This window comes from Protopterus annectens, chromosome 2.part0, assembly GCF_019279795.1.
Source record: "Protopterus annectens isolate FY-2018-M chromosome 2.part0, PAN1.0, whole genome shotgun sequence".
Classification (NCBI taxonomy): domain Eukaryota; kingdom Metazoa; phylum Chordata; order Ceratodontiformes; family Protopteridae; genus Protopterus; species Protopterus annectens.
In genome coordinates, this window is record NC_056728.1 from 619,662,487 (window position 1) to 619,689,445 (window position 26,959).

A 26,959-nucleotide genomic window follows, 5' to 3' on the forward strand; every position below is an offset into this window, starting at 1 on the left:
AATTATGGTGGTTTGATGCCGAAGGAGTTTGATATCCATGGTTCATGATGAGTACAATACCACACAGTAGCAATCAACACCATATGACTCATGGTAATATTTACAAAGAAAAATCCTTCTTTTAAAATTTCCCTATCCAAATGGTAGCCCCGTCTAAGCCCTGCAAATGCTACCTTCTCTCGTTAGTTTGCTTATCCAGTGCTAAGACATTAAACGGAGGCCCCCATCACTTGAGTAGGTGTTAGCAAAATATGACACCTATCAAAAAAGAGTAGGAGAAGTTCCCAAATGCCCTGCCCAAATTTCCCCAGTAGTATAACGAGCACCTTGAGTCTCCCCTGAAAAAAAGGCTACTAGCCTAGTGGCAGCACATCACTTCTTGCAGTTTGGGTGCGTGGGTTATGCTGAATATGTATGAGTGGATATAGGAGTTAATCCATGAATAAGTTTCATAAAGGTAAGAATGCCTTGGTATCTGAATAGCTATGGATGCAGAAAGCAATTTGACGTATGTTAACACTGTATAAACATATATGGATGAATATATGAATGAATATATGAATATATGGATGAATGTCAGAGGACTGGTTTTAGGAATGGGTGCATAAATTAATGAAGCCATATACATTGGTCTACTTAAAGTAGCCCATACTTTGACCTCCAAAAAGTCGACTGCAAAAGGTCAACAAACCAAATGTTGACAAATTTCCACACATTTGCCAAGAAAGAACTTTGGCACTTGCAAAAAATAACCCCCTGCTAATTATGTATACTAAGTCAAAAAATTGCACAATCCCCAGGGAAAGGAAAGATTTCCGCACCCAGAGACTGTCGACCACCTGCCTGTGTCGAACAAATGGTGTTGGTCTCCAGGGTGTCAGCCTTCTCTTGTTTTGACAGGATATCTGATATCTGCATATAAGTGTGTGTGTGTGTGTGTGTGTGTGTGTGTGTGTGTGTGTGTGTGTGTGTGTGTGTTTGCATTTGTGGGGTGCAGATGTTTTATCACAATGAGAAAATGCTAAACATTCTGGTGCCATTTCTGCAATGTAAATTGGAACCACTTTAGTGGGGACTAGTTTTGTTTTGGAAATCAGTGCATATTTGCAGAAAACGCAAATTTTGTTTGAAGCAAACACTTGTTGCTTTAGAAATTGTGAGGCTGCAGATTTATATAAAAGATAAACTTGTTTTATCAGAAGCAATTATGACAGTTACTACTGGAAACTTTTTTGTTTTGGCTGACTTTCTCACAGTATGAAAAAAATAAACTAAATATATAAAATTCATGTCAACCCTACCCTCCTCGTATCTTCCTGATGCAACCCTTCCGGTGAAAAATGTTGGTAACCACTGCCATATCTCTGTAGTAATGATGGAGGTGGCATCATAACATTATATATTTTGAGATTACGCAGCTGCCTCTGTTTAATATTGAATTAAGATCATCAAAAGTCATGACACAACATGCAACTCAAGGATCAGCTACTTCTTTCTAAACACAAGTCACTTGTCAAAAAACGCAATTGATGAACGAAGTATGAACAGTGTGTCAAGTATGTCAGAGATATTATCACAATATGTTCAGCTCTCAAGCTGAATTCTACATTTCTCACAACTGTTAATTAAATCAGAGTATTAAAGTGAGTTAAAAGATGACACCGAAATTATCATTTTTTTGTTCACCACAAATTGCTTTCATTACATTTTACATATAAAGAAGACAGTGGTGCAACAGGTATCACACTTACCTTCGGGCAGAAGAATGAGGGTTAAACTTAAAGGCAGTGCTGCACTCCTGAGTGTGTTGCCTATCAGATTAGACATTAAACAGACGCCCCATCTGCCTGAGTCAGTGGTAGCTCAGGTGGATGTAAAAGATCCTATGGCACCTACTGAAGAGAAGAGGAGAAGTTCCTTGATGCCCTGGCCAAATTTCCTCCAGCAGTATAAATACCATCTCAGGTCTCTACTAAAAAGAGTCCACTAGCCTAGTGGGATCAACTTGGTCAACAAAGAATAAATGAATAAATAAAATAAAAAAACATGATTTGTTTCTCCTCTGTGCTTAATTCTATAGTCTCTCTGCACACCATACTGGCTTTCTGTGATACAGGCAGCCCGTGGGTTACGGACGAGATCCATTTTTTAGACTGTCCTTAAGTCAAATTTGTAATGCAAGTCAAAACACGTACATATGGTTTTTATTAAATGTCACTTAGTCAAATGTTTGCCTCAGTCTAGTATTTATTTTAATTTTCTTTGCATGTAAAACACTTTAGAAACACTTCCAAACAAAAAAAAAATCTTAAATACTGTATACTGTAGCTATGCTTCCTTACTTCCTATCAACAAAGCTGGTTTAAGACATCTTGTTATTAAATACAGTGTTCATGAGGACAACTTCACACACTCACATGCCTCTCAACTGTACAGATTTTGGCAGAATTCCCAGATTTTTTCCTCATATTTTTTACTCATTTTTCATACAATTGTGGTTGTTTAGCAAAAGTCCCTCAACTGTACAGATTTTAGCAGAAAGTCCAGATTTCTGCCTCATATTTTTGGTCCATTTTTCATAAAATTGTGGTTGTTTAGTAAAAGTCTCTCAACTGTACAGATTTTCTCAGAGAGTCCAGATTTTTGCCTCATATTTTTGGTCTGTTCCTCATAAAAATCTGCATTTTTCTGGCAAATTACTGGGACGATCTGAGGACTGAAGCCACTAAATAATGACATATATTTGAGTTTCAGACTTCATCCTACAGAAAATGTACGTTGCAACAAATCCTGTTACTCTAGCAACTTTCTAAGCTTATAAGGGTAATATTTAAAACATGTCCCTATTTTTGGGCATTTGTCGCCCCTTTTTGTCAGTCTTTCTCCAGATTTCTTGCACTGATAAGTTGATAGGTATACGGACGAGTACTCAAAATGTAGAACCACCAACAAAAAACACAGTAGAGCACTCTAAGAAGGGATCGGCCACACTAAAATAACATCAGGAACTGTATTGGATAAATAAAAAATGAACACAACTTCAATCACCATGTTTTCGTCATGTAGTTACCAGACTTCATCAGATACACATACATTGTTAATACCAGCAATTTATACTCCACTTCACCCAAAAAGCACCAATGAAACCCTTTACTCAATTAAGATTTAAAGTGACACAACATTCGTGGCGTATGTATATACATCATTCTGAAAAATAACCCTCTCAAATAATATGAAATTATTGTACACAACCCAAATATGTTTATCATATATTAAAGGCTCTGATTCACTCATAAAAATACACAATCTTATAAAAAACAAATACTTTAAAATACTTAAAAACAAATATATTTGGTTGTATAAAATAATTTTATATTATTTGAGAGGGTTATTTTGATGAAGTCTGGTAACTACATGACAAAAACGTGTTGACTGAAGTAAAAGCATTCATTTTTTATTTATACAATAAAGTTTCTGATGTTATTTTAGTGTGGCCAATCCCTTCTTAGAGTGCTCTACTGTGTTTTTTGTTTGAGGTTTATAGGTATGTTAAAGACTGAAGTTAGAAAATAATGACAGATATCTGAGTTTCAGAATTCATGCTAATGCAAAACTTGTTATCCTATCAACTTTCTAAGTTTGTAAGTGCAATATTTATTAAAATTGTCCCTATTTTTGGGTATTTGTCTCACTTTTATTTATGGCTTTGTCCAGATTTCTTGCTTTGAGAGCTTTAGAGGTATTACACACACACACACACACACACACACACACACACACACACACACACACACACACACACACACACACACACACACACACACACACACACACGCCACGGTGATGCAGCAGTTAGTTTTGCCGCCTCACAGCAAGAGGCTCTCCAGTTCGATTCTCGGTTGGAGCACCTTCTGTGTGGAGTCTGTATGTCCTCCCTGCGGTCGGAGTGACGTCTAAAGACATGCAGGTAGGTGTGTATGTGAATGGATGTGCCTTCTTTGAAGGTTGGGTGTCGGGCTGGCAACCTGGCACCGTAAAAATCCACTGCCAATAATTAGCGGACTGGAGTTCCGCTGTGGTGACCCCTAACCGGGAAAAGCTGAAAGACACACACACACAGTCACTCCTTCATTCATACCTGCATTCACTCACACATCACTCTCACTCTACTGATCTCTCATACACTGTACGGTCACTTCCTCATTCATACCCGCATTCACTCACTCACTCATCACACACACACACTCTCATACACACACACACACACACACACACACACACACACACACACACACACACACACACACACACTCTCATACACACACACACACACACACACACACACACTTCCTCATTCACCTGGATTCACTCACATATCGCTCTCTGCAGATCTCACACACACAGTCACTTCCTCATTCATACCTGCATTCCTTCACACATCACTCTCACTCTTCCGATCACTCTCACATACACAGATTTGGGCAGCTTTGACAATTTTTTTTTTTATGTGCTTTCCGACATTGCGGCAGCCCGTTTTTATCTATGGGTTGTCTGCACGTCAAATGTCCATAACCTGGGGACTACCTGTAAATCAGTTCTTTTTGGCAGGTCACAGCCATGGCTGCATTACAGTGATGTTCCTTTAGTTAAAGAACTTAATAAGTACAGAAGGAGTGCTACATCTAAGACATCTGCAGCCTTAATCAAAAGAGCAATGACCGTGAAGACTCAATAAAACAATGTTCTTTTTTCCCCCCAAACATCTTTATTAAATTTTCACATATGACAAAGGTAATCTTACATTTATATAAATGAAAAACACACAAAACGATACCACTTTAGTTGCAAACAGTTTACATCACAGACACTACTGAAATAACTTTATTTGCAAACATTATATATCACTTATAAACCATCCAGTCATTGTCAGTTAAGCATTATATGGCTCATTCAAATCCTGCCTCTTAAACCTCATTCTTGCATGCATATATTGTTCCCACAATTCTCATTTCTTCCTATGTAGTTTGCTCCTTCCCTTTTCTAAAGATCCCAATTCCAGTTGTTTTATCTCTGTTACTATGTTCACTACTTCTAGTAAAGTTGGTCTAGACTTTGATTTCCATTTTCTAGTGATTGCTTTTTTGGCAGCCACCATAATTAGACTCAGCAAGGCTTTACTATGTCTAGGCAATTCCGAGTCTGTAGCATAACTCAAAAAAAATCATCTCCTCAGTCAGTCCAATCCACTCACCCAGCATCGCCGAAAGTCTGCCAACTCATTACATGCCCAAAAAATATGTTCCCAGCTAACTCTTTTTTGCCCGTCACACCTCCAACATTTGCTATTCACCCAAGGAAAAATTGTTTGTGGAGTCTACTCGGGGTGTAAAAATACCTATGTACACACTTCTAGGCAATGATCCTAAATCTTCTAGACTTTGTTGCATAGTTGGGATATATACATATACCCCCAATTGTCTCTGTGAATTGCTTATTCATTCTCTCTTCCCAATCCTGTCTAAGCTCCTCTAATTGATTCAATAAAACAATGTTCTTAGCTTTAAAGTGGGTACAGACTTCTTGGGGAGGCAGTAAAATGGAAGTTAGTCAATCTGTTAAATCCAGTTTGAGTTCAAAAATATCTGAATGGAACTGAGAAGTGCTACATTATTTATTCATTTATTTATTGTGAACAACAACCCCCCAAGGGGGTAAAATGCAGTTGTGTAAGATGCACTTACCCATAACAGTACATGTTTGAATTCCTCACTGCTGCAGTAGCCTTAAGGCTGTAGGTGTTCTTTCCCTGTCCCGGAAACAAAGACTGGCCTGCTTTGTAAAGCTCTGGCTCCCCACCCCAACACCTTCAGTCTGACTGCTGATTAGCTAACCCAAAGGAGGGAGATCGGCCATTAGAGTGAAGATTTCTTCAGGACTTTCTTCCTCATATATAGAGAGAGAAGAGCACAACAATCCTGAACCAAAAAATAAGAACAGAGAGACATATAAAGTAGAAAAACAAAGAACCCTACTTTATATCCCAGCTACAATTATATACAACAGTATGGGAGTGAAGGGTGGGGGTGCAGCTACTGCAGCAATGAGAATTCGAGCATCTACTGTTATGAGTAAGTGCAACTTACACAACTATACTATGTTCATCATTCCAGTTTTGCAATAGCCTTTAAGGCTGTATGGGTTAATTACCAAAGCATATGCAAGCTGAGGGGGATACAGATCCTGGAGAATGGTCCCGGACCTTGAAAAGGAATCCAGTTTGTAATATCTTGTAACTACATATGGAAAACCATGGGACTTGTCTCTGGAATGCTTCTTGAGTCCACCCCTTTCAAGTAACCCAGGGCTCTAGTAGAATGTGCCTGGATACTGCCAGGAACTGATCTGCCAAGGTGGGAATAACAAAAAGCAATAGCTGAGGACAATATCCTAGAAACTGTCTGTTTAGACACTGTCTCTTTTTTTGTCTGTTTTTTGGTTCTGCATAATAACAGTGGAAACTGATAATGATTTAAAGTAAACTCTGAAATCAATCTGGGCATAAAAGAGGGGGTTGGTTTTAATGTGACCCTTTCTCTGTAGAATATGATGTAAGTTTCACCCATCATGGGAGCCTGTAACTCATATACTCTTCTTGTAGATGTCAAGAGTGATGGTGAGTATAGTTTTCCAAGTCAAGAATCTTAAATTAGTCAGATGAGAAAGTTCAAAAGGTGTCATAGTCAACTATTCCAGTATTAAGATGAGCTTCCAAGAAGGAACAACCTGTTTAAGTAGGGGCCTCAGGTGTAAAACATGTTTCAGAAACTGTTTTACAAAAACAGAGAAGAGTATTCACGGCAGACATGCTGAAATGGCCACAAGATGAACATCTGTAGAGGAACAGGGAAGGCCACAGAAAAGTAACTCACCCAAATATTTGAGCACCAGTGGTACAAAATCCCTGATGGCCCCCAGGTTGTTGGCTAGACACCAACATGAAAATTGTTTCCACTTACTGGTATAGGATTTTTAAATGCAGGTTTTCTTGCCTCTTTTAGTACTTATTACATATCCTTATCAACTAGTGCATAAAAGGTATTAGAATTGAATTATCCAGGCAGACAGCTGACGTTGATTGAGATTGTGGTTTATCAAACTCCCACTGCTGTGTGTGAGTAGATCCAGTCTGTGAGAAAGCTTGTGGTAATTGCCCTCAGAGTATTTAATAAGAAGGGAGAACCAATGTTGCATCGGCCAAAAGGGAGTCACCACAGTGACATTCGGGAGTCCTTATCAATCTTTAGGATTACCCTGGATAACAATGGAAAGAGTAGAAAAGCATACAGGAACATTCCCTCCATGGAAATTAAAATCAATCCGATTTCCAGGCTTGACTGCAAGCAGCCCTTATGTATTATTTGTTTAGTTGTCTTTTCTGAATGGAGGTGAACAGATCTTTTTGAGGTGTTCCCCACAACTGCATCAGTCCCAGGAGGACTCTCATTTAATTTCCATTTGAGAGAACCCTCTAGTCCTGCTCAACTTGTCTGCCATTATGTTTTGCTCTAACAGAATTTAACATGCTTGGAGGGTTAAGGAATGATGTTGAACTACCTCCATAGCTATCACTGCCAACCTGCATAAGGGGCATGGCCTTGTTTATGTACCAATGACTGTGGTAATGTCTGTAATCATTTGTAGAGGTCCTGGTGATGAAGAGATTCCAAGGCATGGATCACAGCCAACATATCTTTATACTGATGTGCTTTGGTCTATCTGAATGGCTTCACAGGACTTGAGCACCTTTATTCCCATGGAAACTGCTCCCCAAGCAAAATCTGAAGTGTCTGTGGTGAGACACTGGTTTGGGGTCTGTAGATAGAAAGGGATACCTGGGTTCACCTGAATTTGTTCTCTCTACCAATGCAGTTCCATTTTTAGAAAGCTCAGAACTGTAATTTGATGCTCCAGAGGATGTAAATTCTGGGCCAGACATTTTAGAAACCAGAGGAATCATGACTTATAGCAGCGATGAACCATAGGATCCTGATAAATTCTCCTGCAGAAGTCTTGAGACTGACTGGAAAAACACAAGAAATTTTCCAGATAAAAATCTACCTTCTCTTTTATCAGGAAAGCCTTTTGAAGATAAGTATCTAAAAGGCATCCCAGAAACATAATCCTGTTAGAAGGAGTCAAGGAGGATTTTTTAACATTTATCGAGAAACCCAGATTGGTCAGAAGACGAATAACCTAGATTAATGACTGCTGACATCTGGATAAAGACTCTGTACAGATAAGCTGTCTAAGAAAATATATGAATGACATTCAGACTGGTACAAGAAGGCACTTTGTAAACACCCTTGGAGTTGTAGATAATCCAAAGGGTAATGTACAGAACAGATAATGTGACCCAGATATATAGAATCTCTGAAATTTCCTGAAGCTTGCAGCTATGGGAATGTGATAATAAGCATCTTTTAAGTGTGATGTTACCATACAGCTCATGGGAGGAACGAGAGGTAACAGGTTTTGCAGGGTTAACATTCTGAATGTCAGTACTTTCACGTACAGGTTTAGAAATGAAAGATCTAGTACTAGTCTCCAAGAGGCCTCTTTCTTTGGTCCCAGTGCAGACTTACAGACACTAGTGCTATGGGTCTTAGGGTATGTAAAGACTTAAGAATCTGAGGAAAATATTCTCGTTGGGTGGGTGGAGAGCGAGTCCCCTGAAAGGAGGCTTTTGTACTCAGTGCCATCTGTAACCCTTTTGCACCACTTTTAACATTCAAAAAGTCTGAGACACTTTTGTCAATGGGGAATGTTTAGAACCAACTTCTGGGATGGGTTTCCGAAGATACTGATTGGAGGGGGGGGGGGGGTAATGCTGACGTAGTCATTCCATACCTTTGGCCTAACTCTTTCTAAAAGGATCCTTGTTTCTTATTGGTACTTCCCTCCAGCCATCTCTTTTTAACTCCTTGCTTGCTAGAATATGACTTGGTTTGCTTATTTGCCTTTTTAAGGAAAGAGGGAGGCCTAAAATGTTTGTATTAGGGGACATGAAAAACCTTAAGAAACTCTCTGAATCAATTTCCCTATTTCATCAAATTGTCTGAGAACTTGGATAGCAGTGAAGCCAAACAATACCTCCTTGTCTAAAGCAGAATCTAAGATTTCAGACTACCTCATCAGCAAACTTTTAGTTATGTACCAGTCATATCTTCTAAACACTAGTAACAGTGAGCCTAGACACAGTATCTGCACAATCATACACACTCCTCAAAGCATATTTCGATACCTGGGACAAGATAGAAGCAGTTTGATTCAATAAACAGCTATCTTCTGTATTGAACTGTGGTAGCAAATTCCCTCAGAAGTATGAATTTCCATATGTACACCTGAAAACTGAATTCTGAAAGCTAAAAGGGAAGAAAAAAAACATTCTCTTCCCTAGGCAGTCCAATACATTGCCTTAATTATCACCAGGAAAAAGATTAGTGTTTAGGATAAACCAAATGGCAGCAGCTGCAGCAGTGAATATGGTTGCTGGGTCTGATCTAAGGTGAGAGAAAATAAATGCATTAGTTTGAGGCATTTTATACATTTTATCTGGCTTTTTAGGGACTGATGGCTAGGAATTAGGGTGGTTACATTCAACATTCAACACATCTTCCAGGACTGGAAGTACAGGAGGGATGGGTGAGGCATGACGAATATTCATAATTTGTAACATATAACAACTCTTCAGTTCATGGAGAACATCTATTTGTTCCCATAAATATACATCTGTCAAAATGGCTATGGTCTGATGAAAAGAAAATTCCCCCACAGGAGGGCAAAAATTTATATTTTCCTTAAAGTAGGACAGTTGGGCTGGTGAATCTGTAGGATAAGAAGCCCAGTTTCAGTCATCATCAAACATTGTTTATTCAGGAATTTCTTTTCAGGGGATGGTTACCTGTAATTGCTTCGGAATAGCAGAATTCACAACCTGCAATGCATACCTTGCTATGGTAAGAAAATAATCTTTCTTAACTGTAGTAACTTCTTACGATAAAGTTCAATCTTTTATTTTTTTCCTTACAGGAGTCCCTGTGGAAGAAGACTGACTTGAATGTCTAATGGTCTCTTGCCTCAGTTATCCCACTAAGAATCTCCTAGAGTGTCTCCCAGTTCGAGAAGATGCTCTCCCCATGCCTAGATCAGACACTGAAGCAGCCAGAAAGAACATGCCTAACTCCTGGTTCATGGTGGCTGAAAGGAAGCTGGAGAGGTAAGTGAGTGATATGAAGAACTGAGGGCCATAGCAGATTCATCCACTATTAGCTGAGGCAAAGACAAAGCTTGCTCTGTCATCAACAGCTCCTTGATGAGTACTTTTTTCTTTCTAGGGACAGTGGGAGAGGAACCAGAAAGACCAGAATAAATATCCATGCTGTAGCCAAGGAGGAGATGTCAAAAGTAGTAAGCACTGTTAGAGAGAGTTGGAAAATAAGTTGCCACCAACTGCCCACAAGCAGCACACTTATTCCCTGTCAACACTCCTTTTAAAGGATCAAATACACTGAGAAAAAAGAAAATGCTAGGTAGGTTGACACAAAGTAAACAGAAGCACTACACAAATAAAATACATCTCTGCCTATCTCAAAGTAAAACATTTGGACACAAAATTGAAACTTACACAAACAGTATACATTATTTTCACAAAAAAATTGACCACAGTTAGTTAAATAACACTAATAGCTAAAAATTGTGGTCCCTGACAAGGAACTTTTGATACTGATAAAAGTACTGAGTTTCTTAGAGAGGAAGTACTGCTTTCAGACAGAAAAAATAAAATTAAATAGTATTTTTAAAAGGGAAATATCTTCTGTGTACAGGGATTCTCCAACAGGGACTTATCTGCCAGAAATGAAGCACTTAGTCTATTGCTGCTATTGTGAATCCCCTGAGATGCTTCTACTCAAGGTGGCAAGAAAGGACTGGAAAAAACCTTCAGTCAGACTGCTGAGATCCTTCCTTAGGGGAAGCCAATCAGCAGGCAGAGTGCAAGTGGGGAGCCACAACTTTGTGAAGCTGACTGATTGTTGTTTCTGGGGCAGGGAAGCAACCTACAGAGCATAAAGGCTACGGCAGTAATGAGAATGATAGACATCTATACACATTTTCAAGGTCACTGCAACATGAGAAGCAGAAATCACCCACAGTAACAAAGAATTTTGGTGATTTTTTTGTAAAGTGACTCATTTGACCATACCATCTATACTAACTGAATTTCAGATGTCCTTGCTAATAAGTCAGTTTATTATGAGTACGGTATTATTTACAGAGGCCCAAATTCACATCTCAGCCACACACTCTGGGAAGACAATATCTGGTAAGGGATATGCCACTATTCAATCAACAAAAGGGATAACCACAGTGGAATAACAAACTATTTGTTTACTAGCTTTTATTTACCAAGTTTGAGAATCTGGTCTTAGCTAAAAAAAAACCTTTTCACTGGAGGCCTTGGGAGAAAAGTTTCAGCATAATACAACCATTTTAAACATATATTCAGTAACACACGTGAGAAGACACTAAAAAGTACAGCACAAACATATTTTGGTATTAATAGTGGACTCATAACAAGTGGGTCAGTATTTATATTATTGTAATGCAGGGGGAGGGATGGCGCAACAGAAATTAGGCTCAATAAGAAGAGGCAGTATTTCTACAGTAACAGAGATCATAATGGTGTAGGGTGAGATGGGAAGTGTGATCTCCTTTTTGACAGCCCTCTGCTGCAACAGTTCTTTCACTATAAATCTCTTGTGTTTGCACAGCATGCCTCTCCCAGTCACACAAACACATACATGGAGAACAGTATTCACCATGCTAGTCTAGGAGGGCTTGCAATGTCCCATGCTCTGCAGTTCTGCCCCCAGGAAGCATAAGTGAGATCAACCTGAAAGATGCAAAACTAGAAAAGTATACAAAAGTACAAACCTACAACAGTTGCACTGGACACAATACAGTTGAAGATGACAGCAAGACCACACATACAAGGACAGTAACAAGTACTCTGGTCCAGAGGGCCCTCATGAAGGTCAACTGACATTATGTTCTCACACACTGGTTACACCTTGCTTCAAAGGGCCCTCTGCAGTAGGTAAAAAATCGGAAGAATCGCTAGCAGTAAACTCAAATGGGAAGTAAAAGCCAGAAAGACCAAAGAGGTAAAGTTCAGAAGGTAGAAACCCATATTGCCAAAAGAAGCATGAACCTCCTGAACTGAAGACCCAAACAATAATTCATGGTTAAAGCAAGTACTGAAGGTCACGTGGTCATAAAATACTTGCCACAATGTTGAAACAGTACTACTCTAATGGAGCAGTCTTCACTCCATTAATCAATAAGGGATTTTTTTTTGCCCAAGGACAGAAAACAGAACACTCAGCAATCTACAAGGAAAGTACCTGTTTGTCCAGTGTCAAGCCCTCATCATAAAGGAAATGAACAGTTCATCTTCTATATCACCCTTTTGAGGTAAAATGTGAGCTAATGACTACTTCCAGACTACTAAAGACTACATCTATCCTGGATTCAAAATCTGGAAAGAAGAAATGAAGACAAATGGACTGAATAAGAGAGACATCTGAAATCACTTCTAGAAAGAAATGTAATTTAGTTCTGAGGGACTCCCAATCCTTATGAAAAACTAAGTAAGGCCCCATATACTTAAAGCCCTGCACTTTTGAAATCTACCTGGCAGAAGAAATGAATACAAAAAATAGTCTACTAAGAGACAACCTTAAAACAGTCTACTAAGCGACAACCTTCAGATCTGCGGAACCAGCAGGTTTACAACACTGATGAACAAAAGCCAGATGATAATGAAGTTCAAATCGCAAAAGGGGATGGGGGAGTCTTCAAGGGTGGACAAAGCTGCAGCACTACCACAAGAAGTTGATTGGCAATTTTGTGTTGAAACCCTATTATGGTGACATGATGGACATGGCCACATGTCCTGTGACCGTGAAGTATCTTAGGCCCAAAGAAAACAGATGTCTCAAGTAGCTTAGACAAACCTATAAGATCATTAAAAGAGAAGAACCCGCGCACTTAAACCACAATAAGAAATTTCAACTTACTGGTAGCCTCTAAAACCTCAGCAAGGAGGTCCAATGAGGACTTCTCAGGAACATACTAGGCAAGTTTTTCCTCTGCAAACAAGAACCTGAGAACCTTATATACACGTGTCCTGGTCACTGTAAAGCAATGAAAATCAATCTTATCTTTCTTCTCTGAACCTGTTCAATTTTTATGAAATCAAGGGGAGTTATTGGAAGATGTACAGGAGCCTTCACTTCCAATCAAGGAAGAACATTACTATTTCAGACAGTGGAACTTGGAGAGCACTGTATTCTCCTTTACAGCAAAGATAATGACTGCCAACGTGTCCCAGTCCTCAGAATCATCTGTTAGCCAGATATGGAACTCAGAGAGAACTGTGACATTTGCCTCCCCTAACACATGTCAAAAGGGAGGTGGCCTGGTCTACATACTAACACTGCTTCCCTAGTCAAAATACAAAATGCACTGTGCTCTGCGCGTTTAAATACCACTTCATAAACTTGTCTAATCACTCAAGAAAGGGTTCCAGTTTTAAGATTACCTTCAAAGCCTGAAGTGTGCACAAAATGCCCTCAACTTCAGCAGGTTTATGTGCACTTCCCAACGTTGCTAATCTAGCAAGGACTCCAAGTGGACTATGAAACTTGTCATAACAGAATCCATCTCCAAAACCTGATATATGAAGCAGGTATGTGGTAACATGAAGATTCTGTAAACAACAACACCCTCACACTTCACTGGAAAATTCTCTTCTGGACTTAAGCCAGTGGTACCATGAAGAAAGCAGCAGTCATAAGTTAATAAAGTGCAGAAACAAATTTCCACTCATCTTAGCAATTTTATCCAGGATGTCAAAGCTATGACACTTCAGGTGCTCTCCTTGTACAGAAATGATCAGCAAAAAAATCTTTCCAATTCCACACCAAGGAGGCCGATTCAGTGCTCTAGAATCAGAATGGACTTCTCTCAGTTTCTGATGATTCCAAGAAACAGTAATATCAGAATCCAAATAAGGGCCTCTACCAAGGAATTTATAGGAATTACCAGAAGCCAGTAACACCATAATCCAATTCTCCTGTAAGTTCCCTGCCACCACAGCCAAAACAATGGAGAATCCCCTTGGGAAAGATGACAGTTCAGATGTTAGTACCCTATATATGAAAGTGATGCTGGTATTGAGAAAATCAAAGGAACTCCCGAATGGCTACTAAACAGCAATGGGTCCATCATTTCCAGTGAAATCATCAGCACCTTCTTTGGTATCAGGTGCACAAACTCCCAGAGAGATAACATGCAGGCATTTAGGCAGCAGGGTAGCTCAGTATTAAGAACTCTGCCAGAAAGCATTTGGGTTTAGGGACTTTCAAGATGGCTGCACACTGACTAACAGCTTAATTTCAGCTCTCCCAGTGTGAAAACAGAACCTGTGAATGTGTCTTTTTGGGTAAATTTGAGTTACTCCAAGAAAGTGCACATCCTGGATGCTAGCAAAGAAGAAATATAAAGAACCAAAATGTAAATCAGCCACAAAAGGTAAGACGAAAATACTGGTTGGGAAGAATCCTGCAGCTGTTAAGCAAAAAGCAGCTTTGGTGCAAGACATGACTTCCAGTAATCTAGAGGAAAAAAAAGTCAAATGTGCTCAGAGATGATTAAAATAAACAAAACAATAAATGAGTACATCAACTCAAATAACAAAAGGGTGGAAAAAATGGAAGAAGCTTTAAACAGATTTTCAGATGTGCTGATAAAATTGCAAAAATCAGAGGTCGAAATGAAGAAAAGGCTGGCTGAGTATGAGACTGCTCAAGAAGGGATGTTTCAAAAATGATAAATTAGAGGACACAGCATGTAGAGAAAATATGAGATATTCTGAGGTACCAAAGAAACTGGAAGGAACAGAATGGATTCATTTTATGAAAGCACACATAAGCAACAGGACTGGTATTCCACATCAGCTGTCAACTGAAAGGGTGCATCATCTGTATGCTCCACACCTGGCCATGAGAAAGCAGCAAAGACCTCTAATAGTAAAGATGCAATCCTACCAGCAGAAAGAGTTGATTCTGACAAAACTGTGAGTGAAGGAAAAAGTATTAAAAGCTGGACACCTTAGTGTGTTTTTGGAAAATGATTATGTACTGTACACCGAGCAGAAGAGGAATACAGTTATTCCAGCAATTATGGAATGTTGAGAAACGGATGCGAGATTCAAGCTGCTGTATCCAGCTATCTTCACAATTTTTTTTTCTCTGGAGGGTCAAAGTCACTTCTGATGCAGAACATGCTAAGGAAGAAATACAAAGGTTTATCCAAAAAAAATGAACTATCAAACAGAAGGGGATTCTGCTTATTATTCTTCAGATATTAAAGATAGGAAGACTATGCCAGTGAAAGCTTTTCCAATGTTCCAAAGGAAAATGCTTGAGAGACAGAAAAAAGCACAGGCATTGGCTAGAAAAAACAGGAGTATGTTGAAAATGAACCAGAAATGTTAGTTGGAAATTGGAAATCAACAGGATGAAAACCAGCAACTTGGAAATTAATGAATAAATGTGGGATTACAAATCATCAATCACATTTGTGAAATTCAGAGAACAAGAAAACCTGGAAATATTGAACTTATTTGAGTTTATTAAACTTTTAGAGGACTCCAAAACATATGCACTACTTCATGTCATTAATGTCGGGAAAAACAAGGGGAAGGAAAGAAGTAAAGTACAGTTGTGCACACTTGCCATAAATGTAGATGTTCGAGTATCATCCACATTTGGGTTATCTGCCTGCAGGTAGCCCTCAGTCGGCCCAAATACCACAGACTTAGTATTTCTGCGTCGGTTGCTGTCACTTCAGGACTGACGTCAGGGGTATGAAACAGGCAGCCGACGCCATTACATCAGTTTTTCTTGCCCCAAATGTCAGGAGCTCCCCAAACAGGGAGCTAAGTTATGGCGGGAAAAACACCACCAGTAAAAAGTAAATACCAATAGCCCTGCAAAGAGTGAGTAACAGACATAGAGAGGGGAGAGAGAGAGACTAGGGGGCTGCAGAGTGGGAAACCAGGATTGCAACCGTGAATACACTCGAACATCTACATTTATGTTGTGTACCCAACTGTACTATGTTCTTTGTGTTTCACTGTTGCAGTCTTCACACTTGGGTGAGTTCCCAAAGCTGAAGAAAGGGTGGAGGCAGTCAAGAAGAGTTGGGGCTGGCTAGTATGCCCTGCAGGACTGCTGTTGCAAAACCCGCCCCGGATTTGGAAAAGATAGGCAGGTGGTAATGCTTGGTGAAGGTGTGTACAGAACTCCAGGTAGCAGCTTCCAGAATGTCCTTGGTAGGGACTCCCCTGAGGAATGCTGTTGAGGTAGAAGTTGCCCTAGTGGAATGTGTTCTGACCCCCTGAGGGGTTGGTTTCCCATGGTGTTCGTAGCAGAAATGGATAGAGTGTGCTATCCATTTGGAAATTGTTTGTTTTGAAATGGCCTTGCCCTCTGCCCCTGGTGCAAAATGAGAAGTTATGTACCTACCATAACGTTCCATGTTAGTTGTCTTCTCTCGCCTTCTTTCTTGCTGGATGGGTTCGGAGCCGAACCTCGGCTCCGACTCGGCCACTTACTAAAGCTTGAGAGCTAATTTTACCAGCTCGAGGCAACCCTATATCCCATGATGCTAGGCGATAACTACCCAGATCTCATTTGGTAGCTGAAACAACATTAGGCAATATAGTCCTCCAACTGGAGAGGAGGAGGAAAAAGGATAACCCCGAAAGGATCGCTATCTAAGCTGTAGTTACCCTAGGACAAGCTATTTGGCTGAACGTGCAAGATCAGGACCCTTCAAAGAAGGGGAAATCTTCTTGGTCTGTCCAGGCTAGGGGGATGGTGGGCGGGACGCAAGAAAGAAGGCAAGAGAAGACAACTAACATGGAACATTATGGTAGGTACATAACTTCTCAATGTTAAGTTGTCAATCTCGCCTTCATTCTTGCTGGATGGGACCGCGTTCCTAGCACCTTCATCCTGGGTGGCTCATTGGAACAGACTCTTGAGAACGGTGGAACCAAAGTTTGCCCTGTTTCTGGAGGCCATGTCCAATTTGTAATGCGAAACAAAGGTATGAGGAGAGGCCCATGTGGCTGCCGCACAAATAGTGTCTATTGGTAGCCTAGCTTGAAAGGCTGTTGATGTAGCTAGCGCTCTGGTTGAATGGGCTCTTGGCCTAGAAGGCAATTCTTTACCTCTAAGTTGATAAGTGCATGTGATCAGAGAAGACAGACACTTAGACAAGGTTACCTTGGATACTGGAAGGCCTTTCTTATTCTCTGCATAAGATATATATATATATAAAAAGAGTTGATCAGACTTTCTGACTTGTTTAGTTCTATTCAAATAATATCGGAGCTGGCGATGAACGTCCAGGCAATGCAGTTTCTGTTCCGCCCTGTTCGAATAATTGGGAAAGAAAACTGGGAGGTCAATTGATTGATTTAAATTTGTCTGCGAAGCCACCTTGGGTACGAAAGAGGGGTTCGTTCTTAGAGAAACTCTTTCTTTGTGAAAGACTAAATAAGGAGGACGAATGCAGAGGGCATGAAGTTCGGATACTCTCCTAGCAGATGTAATAGCGACTAGAAAGAGTGTTTTCCAGGAAAGTAATTTCAACGAACAGGAAGCCGCAGGTTCAAAGGGAGGTAGAATCAAGGATGTTAAAACTAAATTTAGATCCCATTGTGGTAGAGGATCTTTGATCGGGGGCTTGAGTAAAAAGACACCTCTAAGGAATGCTTTGCAAAGCTTATGGGACATGATGCTGCGGTCCAACAGGCCTATGTGAAAATTTGAGCTGGCTGCCAACTGAACTTTTACTGTGGAGGATGAAGATTCTGAATGAGAAATCTCAGCTAGAAAATCCAAGACCAAGAGAATTGGAGCCGTGAATGGATCTATATTTCTAGCCTTTGCCCAAAAGGAAAAACGTTGCCATTTACTAGTGTAGATCCTTCTAGTGGAAGCCTTGAGGGAAGCTACTATAATATCCCGGACGGGATTTGAAATCATAGGAAGCCTGGCTAGGGACAGAAGTGGAGCAACCAAGCGGTGAGGTTGAGAGAATGGAGGGGATTGGTGCAGCTGCCCCGACTGATGGGTCAAAAGATCTGGCACTGGATCCAGATGCCAAGGCTGCTCCAATAGATAACGATGCAGGAACGGAAACCATATCTGTCGAGGCCAATAAGGAGCAATGAGAATAATCTTGGTTCTCAAGGCGGTAGCTTTCTGAATTACCTGTGTTATCAACGGAAAAGGTGGAAAGGCGTAAAGAAGTCCCCGAGGCCAATCGTGGACTAGAGCGTCTCTGGGGGGATGGCCTGGAAGGGGGAAGAGGGTGAAGAAGTCGGGGCATTTGCTGTTTTGAGGTGTAACAAAAAGATAGCAGCAAGGAAGGGCCCACTTCTGAAAAACCTCTTCCGTCACAGATCGTTTGAGAGACCACTCGTTTGGCATGAGAATTGCTCTGCTCAACCTGTCCGCTACGATATTGGACTTCCCGGGGATATGCGTTGCTATCAGAAACCGCTGAGAAGAGATCGCCCATTGCCAAAGTCTGAGTGCTTCTCGACACAGGGGATAGGACTTGGTTCCGTCTTGCTTGTTGATATACCACACTACGGACATATTGTCCATTTGGATTGCAACAGTCCCCAGGGGAACAGAGTCTTGAAAGGCTTGCAATGTCAAAAGCACTGCTCTCAACTCCAGGACATTTATGTGCAGGTGGCATTCAAAAGGTTGCCATGTGCCATGGGCTGTCCTGCCCTGAAAATGCCCCCCCCCCCACCCAATCAGGGAGGCGTCAGATGTGACCGTGGCGACCGGGGAGGGAGGAATAAAGGGTCTCCCTTGATGGACTTGAGGGGACAACATCCACCAAGACAGATGATTTTTGCAAGTTGGAGTTATGATCTTGTGGTGCATAGGGAGTTGCTGAAAGGACCATTGGGTGAAAAGCATCCACTGAAGAAGACACATGTAAAAGCGGGCAAGAGGAAGAAGTGTGATGGCAGCCGCCATGAGACCTAATACCTTCAGGACGTACCTGGCCTGAATTCTGTCGCTCTGAAGAAGAACATGGACATGATTTTGAATATCTAAAATCCTTTGCTGTATTAATTTTGCTGAGAGCTGCACGGTGTCCAAGTTGGCGCCTATAAAGGTAATAGACTGACAAGGCGACAAGGCAGACTTTTCGAAATTTATAGATATTCCTAGCCCTCTGCAAGTGTGAATGGTGTAATCTCTGGCCTGAAGAAGTTGACGCCTGGTGGTGGCAGTGAGGAGCCAGTCGTCTAGATATGGAAACACCTGGAATCCTCGATGCCTCAGGTGAGCAGTAACCGCTGCCATACATTTGGTGAACACTCTGGGGGCTGTAGTGAGACCAAAGGGCAGGGCTCTGAATTGGTAGTGACTGGCCCCCAGCCGAAAGTGGAGAAACCTTCTGGAGCGCCTGTGAATTTTGATGTGAAAGTACGCATCCTGAAGGTCCACTGAGCACATCCAATTGTCCTTGCCCAGAAAGGGTAGAATGGACTGTAGCGTGACCATCTGAAATCTCGTTCTTTTTACAAATTTGTTTAGTCTGCTGAGATCCAATATTGGTCTCCAGTCCCCTGTTTTTTTTGGAACCAAAAAGAACTTTGAGTAGACTCTGGATCCTAGTTGGTCCGCTGGGACTGGCTGGATGGCTCTTTTTGCTAGCAGTTTTGATATTTCTAGAACTACTTGTTCCCTTAGACTGGGTGGAACGTCTGGAAGGGGTCCCTTTTGCTGAGTTGGGCTTGGATAAAGGGAATTTTGTAACCCTCGGATATGACCGACTGTACCCATTTGTCTTGAGTGAGGGAGAGCCAGGCTTGTGGGTACAGCGACAATCTTCCCCCGACTGCCTCCGAAGGTGGGCAGTCGGGCAACACCTCAGGGATGCTGGAAGGGTTTGGCAGAGAGAGGCTCTCTGCTACCCTGATTCTGCGGACCCCCTCTGCCTCTTGGGCGGCGTGTCTGTTGTTGTTACCCCCTCTGCCTCTGGGGGTAAACTGACCTCTTGAGTCAGGCGTGACTCCTTGAGATTTACAGAACCACATCTTTCCACCCTTTTGACCTTTGGGATATGGGCTGGAAGGGGTGGAGAAATGGACTCCTACGGCAGAAAGAGTCTTGCCATCTTGCTCGCATCTGGTCAAGGTGTCTTTCACTTGAGGTCTGAACAACGTCGAACCATCAAAAGGGGAGTTAGTGAAGGACGCCTTGAAGGGGTCTGCAAAATTACAAAGCCGCATCCAGGCGTGACGCCTCAAGACCACGCCTGTGCCTGCGTCCCTACTCGCCCCATCGGCTACACAAGGCCACGCCTGTGCCTGCGGCCCTACTCGCCCCATCGGCTGCATAGGAAATGAGCCGCATGGAGGTGTTAACAATAGAGTTTAGGGTTCCTAGCTGCAAGTTGATTTTGTCTTGGGACCCAGCAGCTGACGGATCCTGTAAAACTTCACCCAACTCTTTTAGAACATCTCTTTGAAGGCGGGTGAAGTGACACAAGTAATTCAGCGACCGCATGTTAAAGGTCGCTGAAGAAAAAATCCGCTTACCGTACCTATCCATATTCCTAGAGTCCTTGTTAGGAGGATGGATAGGTACTGAAGGATCGGCTAGTTCCTTCTTGGTGGCTGCAGCCACCACCATGGCATCAACCGGGACACCTTTTGTTAAAAATTGTCTATCCGCAGGAGCCGTTATAAATTTGGAAGGCCTTCGTGGGGTGGGTTCCACCGAATCCGGGGCAGTCCACGCCTTCCGTGCCACCACATCCATTAGGGGGTTGAAAGGCGGAGACACCCAGGAGGTGGAGGGTCAAGAACCAAACGCCTCCAGGTAAACCGACTCGTCCTCGGAAGGATTAAGGGAAGACCAGTTCCCCCTCTGTTTCAGGATTTCAAGGATGTCTGAGAAGGAGACATCCTCAGAGGGGGACCTTGGGGATCCTTCCGACTCATCCAAGTCGGTATCAGATGTAATGGACTCAGGGGAGTCCACATGCTTCCTTTTACATGTCCTCTTGCACGGAGGCTCACCTGACGGGTCAGGAGAAGCCTCGGAAGAGGAAGATATTCCCAGTGGGGAAACCTGAGGCGTTGGATCTCTAGGTCCGGTGGCAAGAGAGTGGGAAGAGACATCAGCAAGCACTGTAGTGGGAGGAACTGATGGAGCCGACCGTTGACCATGCCCTGGGGCCACTACGCTCCTCATCACTTCGAAGGCTCCCCTATCAGATAAGCCAGAGGGCTCCCGCTCAGAAGAACTAGGAACCCTGGGCCGCACCAACAGAGATGGCTCCGAAGCCGATGTCGGGGCCGAGCTCACCAACGCCGAAGCTCCGAGAGGGAGAACGGGGTTGGACGAGGGTCCGATGCCACTCGCCCCCTCGGAGCCGGCGAGAGAGACCAGACGCCCGGATCCCTCCAATGAAGGTATCATAGATTAGATTGGAGCAGAGGACAATGGGGCCGAAGGGAGGGGGTATCGGCTCCGACGCCACAACGGTCATGGCTCCGAGGAGCTCCGGCTCCGAACTCTGAGGGAGAGTGGAAGGAGGAATAGTAGGTGCATTTGAAATAGCCGTTGTCTGATGAGACAGGCTATGAAGCATTTGGGTCAGTGCCTGAGACTTTAACAGTCTACTGACCACTCTCTCAAGGTCATGGTCGGAAAGCCTGGACGACCGAGAAGAACGGCTCCGATGGCTCCGCTCCGAGAGCAAGGGTGATCCCGGAGCCGAATGGATCGATTCTAAAGATGGGGATCTAGACCTTTTTCGTGGAGTCGAAGATACGTCGGCTCCAGCCGGAGCCGACCGTGAGGGTTGAGACTTAGAGACATCGGCGCCGAGTGGAACCGATGCTAAAATCTGTGATGCAGACTTATCGGCTCCAGTAGGAGCCGATTTTGCCATAGATGGTGAGCCACCAGCCGAAGGCTCAGAGCTCGGAGCCGACGGTTTGGTTGGCTTCGAAGGCTTCCCCGGCACAGACTTAGTCGGGGAGCCCTCGAGCTTTAACAAGCCCCTTAATATTAATTTGTTCATGCACTCCTGCAGGACTCTTGAGCTGAACGCATGGCACACAGAACAAGAGTCCTGCAGGTGCAGGGGTCCCAGGCAGTAAACACAAGAAGTGTGACCATCTGTCAGAGACATCTTCTGACAGCACGAGTCACACTTCTTGAAACCTGTGACCTTTGTGTCCTTCGACATAACGCTGTAGAAGTAAAAGGCACAAAAGTAAAGAAAACACACACATGTCCAATCCAAACAAACTGGTAAAACAGGGATACACAAGCGCACCACAGACACAGCACAGAATCCCTCTCAGGAACTAGGAAAGGATAAGGATAAGGCCTAACCTAGGGGGAAGGGGAAAGAAATTGGATAAAAGGGGGAAAAAAATAGCACTAACGGGAAAAAGGGTGTAATATAACCGTTAAGCTAAGCTAAACGAAGGAAGGGGAGGGAAAGCTAAGTACAAAGGTAACTTTTAAGTAATAAAATCCCAACACTTACCAAGAGCCGGTAAAACGCACCTCGTCAGCGAAAGAGGCAAACGAGATCTGGGTAGTTATCGCCTAGCATCATGAGATATAGGGTTGCCTCGAGCCGGTAAAATTAGCTCTCGAGCTTTAGTAAGTGGCAGAGTCGGAGCAGAGGTTCGGCTCCGAACCCATCCAGCAAGAATGAAGGCGAGATTGACAACTTAACATCTCACTAGTAAATGGTCAGATTTCCTGAAGGGCTTAGCCCTATCAAGGTAAAATCTGAGCTGTCTGTGCACGTCCATGGAGTGCAGGATCCTTTCACCTTTATTTTGAGGATTAGGGAAGAAGGTTGGCAAATGGATGGATTGGTTGAGAGCTGCACTGGACACCACTTTAGGCATAAAGGAAGGGTTAGTCCTCAGGGAGACCCTGTCAGCATGAAAAATAATGAAGGGTTCCACAGCCATAAGTGCTTGTAGCTCAGACACTCTTTTAGCTGAATTGATGGCCAGAAGCAAGACTGTTTTCCAAGACAGGAATTTTAACTCTGCTGACGCAGCAGGCTCAAAGGGGGGTAGTGTGAGCTTTTCCAGTACAAAGTTAAGGTCCCAAGCAGGGGTGGGTGCTCTCCTTGGTGGCCTTAAGTTGTTTGCCCCTCTCAGGAACTGTTTGATGAAAGGGTGAGAGAAGAGAGGTGTCTCAGTGTTGTAATGAGCCGAGATGGCAGAGGCATGGATCTTAATGGAGGAGAAAGATAGGCCTCTGTGGAGTAGATCTGCTAGGTAATCCAGGATTAGAGATAAGGAGGGCAGTGTTGTGCCCTCTCCTTTAGAATGAATCCAGAATCAATACCTTTTCCACTTAGAAGCATAGGATTTTCTTGTGCTGGGTCTTCTGGCTTCAAGAATGACATCCATCACTTGCTTGCTTAGGCTGGTCACGGGAGAAGAATTCAAGGAATAAGCCAAGCTGCACGATTCAGGGTTTGCAATTGCAGATGCAGGATCTCTCCCTCCTGCTGAGTGAGGAGGGTTGGGATCTGGGGTAGGTGTCAGAATGGCACCGGTGAAAGGCTGCGCATCAGTGGGTACCAGTGCTGGCATGGCCAGTCTGGGGCAATTAGGATTGCCCTTGGTCTGTCCTGTCTTATCTTGAGTAATATTCTTGTGAGAAGAGGCAGAGGGGGAAACACACAGGTTGAGAGGTTTACCCACTGGAAGGATAGGCCATCCACTTTCCAGGCCCTTCTGTGAGGTGTCCTGGTGCAGAATTTACTGATCTGATGATTGTAGGGAGAGGCAAAAAGGTCCACCTCTGGGGTCCACCATTTCTGGGTTAGAAGGGTGAAGGTGCTGGGGTCTAATTGCCACTTGTGTGGGTCTAGGACATTTCTGCTTAAGTCTGTCAGGAAGTTATACTTGCCTGGCAGGAACTGAGCTTGCAGATGAACATGCATGTCCAAGGCCGTGTTCCACAGGGCCATGGCTAGCCTGCAGAGTGGGTAAGTGTGTGTTCCCTCTGCCTGTTGATGTACCACATAACTGTGGTGTCGTCTGTTTTTATCAGCAGGGGTCCTCGTGAGAGTAGGGATCAGAAAGCTGTCAGAGCTTGCTAAACAGCTAGCATCTCTTTTTGGTTGATGTGCAGATGAATTTGACTTGGGCTCCAGTGGCCATGAATGCACTTGTCGTCCAGATGTGCCCACCAGGCATAGTCTGATGCGTCTGTGGTTAGGGTCTGGGCAGCGTGGGGTTGAGTAAAGGGAAGTCCTTTGTTGTGGTTGCATGCTGCTGCCCACCAAAGAAACCCTTTCCTTAGACAAGGTATGATAGGTATGACGATTTCCAGGTCCTGAGAAAGTTGGCACCAAAAACTTTTTAAGTACCACTGAAGTTTCCTAATATGCAGTCTGGCATATGGAATCAGTAGAATGCAAGAGGCCATGAACCCTAGGGCCTGCAGGATTTTCCTTGCAGATAGCTGGGTTCAGGTGGCCATTTGAGTGAAGTAGCCTGTCAGATAGGCTTGTTTTTCTGGAGTAAGGAATGCCATCTGGGATGCTGTGTCCAAGCTTGTTCTCAGGAATACAATCTTTTGACTGGGGACTAGTTAAGATTTATTTTCGTTGATAGTGTACTCCAGGGAGGTTAGAAGGTTCTTTACAAATATCAAGTGCTGCAACAGCTTTTCCTGACTGTCTGCCTGAATGAGGCAATCGTCCAAGTACAGGTAAATCTGAATCAGTCTCTGTCTGCAATAGGCAATGGCTGGAGCCAGGCATTTTGTGAATACTCTGGGAGCAGTGGATAAGCCAAAGGGAAGTGCAGAGAACTGATAATGCATGGATCCTGCCCTGAAACATAGATGTTTCCTGCATGAGTCCCTGATAGGGATGTGCAGATAGGCTTCTTTTAGGTCTAGGGCTAACCAGGCATCTTTGGACAGCATAGGAAGAAGCTGCTGAAAGGGTGAGCATTTTGAATGTTGGTATCACCAGGAAGGTGTTTAGAATGGAAGGATCCAGGATTGGGCAACAAGTGCCCTCTTTACTGGGGATCAGGTAAAGTATGGAATAAAACCCTTGACCTATCTGTTCTGCAGGAACAGGTTGAATTGCCCTTAAGGAGAGCAGGGATTGAACTTGGTTTTGTGCCTCTGCCCACTGGTTAGGAAAAAGGTCCGTGAACCCTTTTGGGGTTGGCAGTGAGTGGAAGTAAAATTTGTACCCTGGGATACAATGTTGAGGACCCCTCGGTCTTTGATGACGGAGGTCCAGTTTTTTGCATGATGGGCAAGTTTTCCTCCTAGGGGCACGAGCAGTTGGGCAGAGGTGAGGAGTAGAGATTAGAAGTCATTGTGAATTCTTTCCTTAAGGGGGTGGCTTAGCACTCCCTGTTTTAGAAGTGGAGGCACTCCATTGCTTAGATCTCTGCATACCCTGAGACTGTAATCTGGGGGGGGGGTCCGTTTCCCCTGGGTCTAGTTTGAGAAGGCCTTGAGAGGGCTGGAAAGGACCATTGTTTCGAGGGGCAATGCCTACTGAATCTAGGAGGCTGCACTTGCAAAAAATCTTTGACTGCCTGCATATATTTAGTTTTTTCTTCCATCTTTTTTTAGAACCTACCTCTTCTCCTTTGGTGTCAGATTGTCCTTGTTCAAAGGAGCATCTAGTAATTTTGATTTGGCATGGTCTGGCAAGATCCGCTCCTTAAGCCAAGCATGTCTTCTTAGTACTGAACCAGTGACTGCAAGGTGCTTCTAGGGTGTCAAAGCCACATTGCAAAGTATGCTTGCTGACTTGGCTTGCAGAATGCATACGCTCTTGTAATTCTTTATTTTCTGCACAATCTGTAAAGGTAGATAATTTTTGCTTAATAAGTTCCATAATATGTTGCTGGTATTTCAGCATGTAAAACTGGCAATTCAATGCCCTAATGGTGAGAACTGCAGAGGTGTATACTTTTTTCACCCCATCTGTCTAAAGCTTGGGAATCCCTGTCTGAAGGGGTGGGATTCTTGGCTGTAGTTGCTGTTATACCTTTAGGCCGGTGGGAAATGACCTCTGGGCCAGCAGTAGGATTTTTAAAAAGAAATTTGTGAGAGCCAGGGACTCTGTAGTACCTGTCCGGTTTCCTTGGAGCAGGGGGTAAAGTATCAGGAGTTAGACTGGATTCTGTAAAGACATCATCCACAAAATCCAGAACTGGAGGGATTGCTAAAGGCCTATGTTGTGGCAAATCTAAAAATTCTCTGAGTCTCTTTTTGGACTGAGGATAATTCTGGCATTCCCAGTGGAAATGCTCTCAAAGTATGTAGGGTTTCACCAAAAGAAAAAAACACTGGAGGGGAAGCAGAGGGAATGAATTCCTCTGCATCTGAATCCTCATAAGCAGATAAAGGCATGTCTTCATATTCAGAAACCTCAGAGTTGTTGGACTCTTGGTCTGTTAAAGCTGCTGGGAACAGGTCTCTTTTTCTCTTAGCAGGGGAAGGCTGGCTTTCCCTAATCAGCATAATCAGGTCTTCTGTCATTTTAAGAGTTTGATGTTGTGGCAAGGAAGCAGGTGCTTGAGTTTGGGTTGTCGTTTTTTTAGTTGTAGCTCGTACTCTTGGCCTTAGAAACTCGGTAATTTTAGACAGAACTGAAGATGCGAAAGAAGTTGTCGGTTTGTATCTAATATCGCTAATGCAAAGAACTTCCTCGGAAGCTGGTGCCTACACAGCGGCTCCGGACCCATCCAAGGTGGAGACAT

The 26,959-nt window shown here is 43.0% G+C and overlaps 1 protein-coding gene across 2 annotated transcripts in view; it reads right to left on the minus strand.

Annotated features, from left to right (window-relative positions):
* The window catches only part of LOC122793168 (centromere protein C-like), a 546,145-nt gene that overhangs the window by 236,918 nt on the left and 282,268 nt on the right, over positions 1 to 26,959 (minus strand). The window lies entirely within an intron of this gene.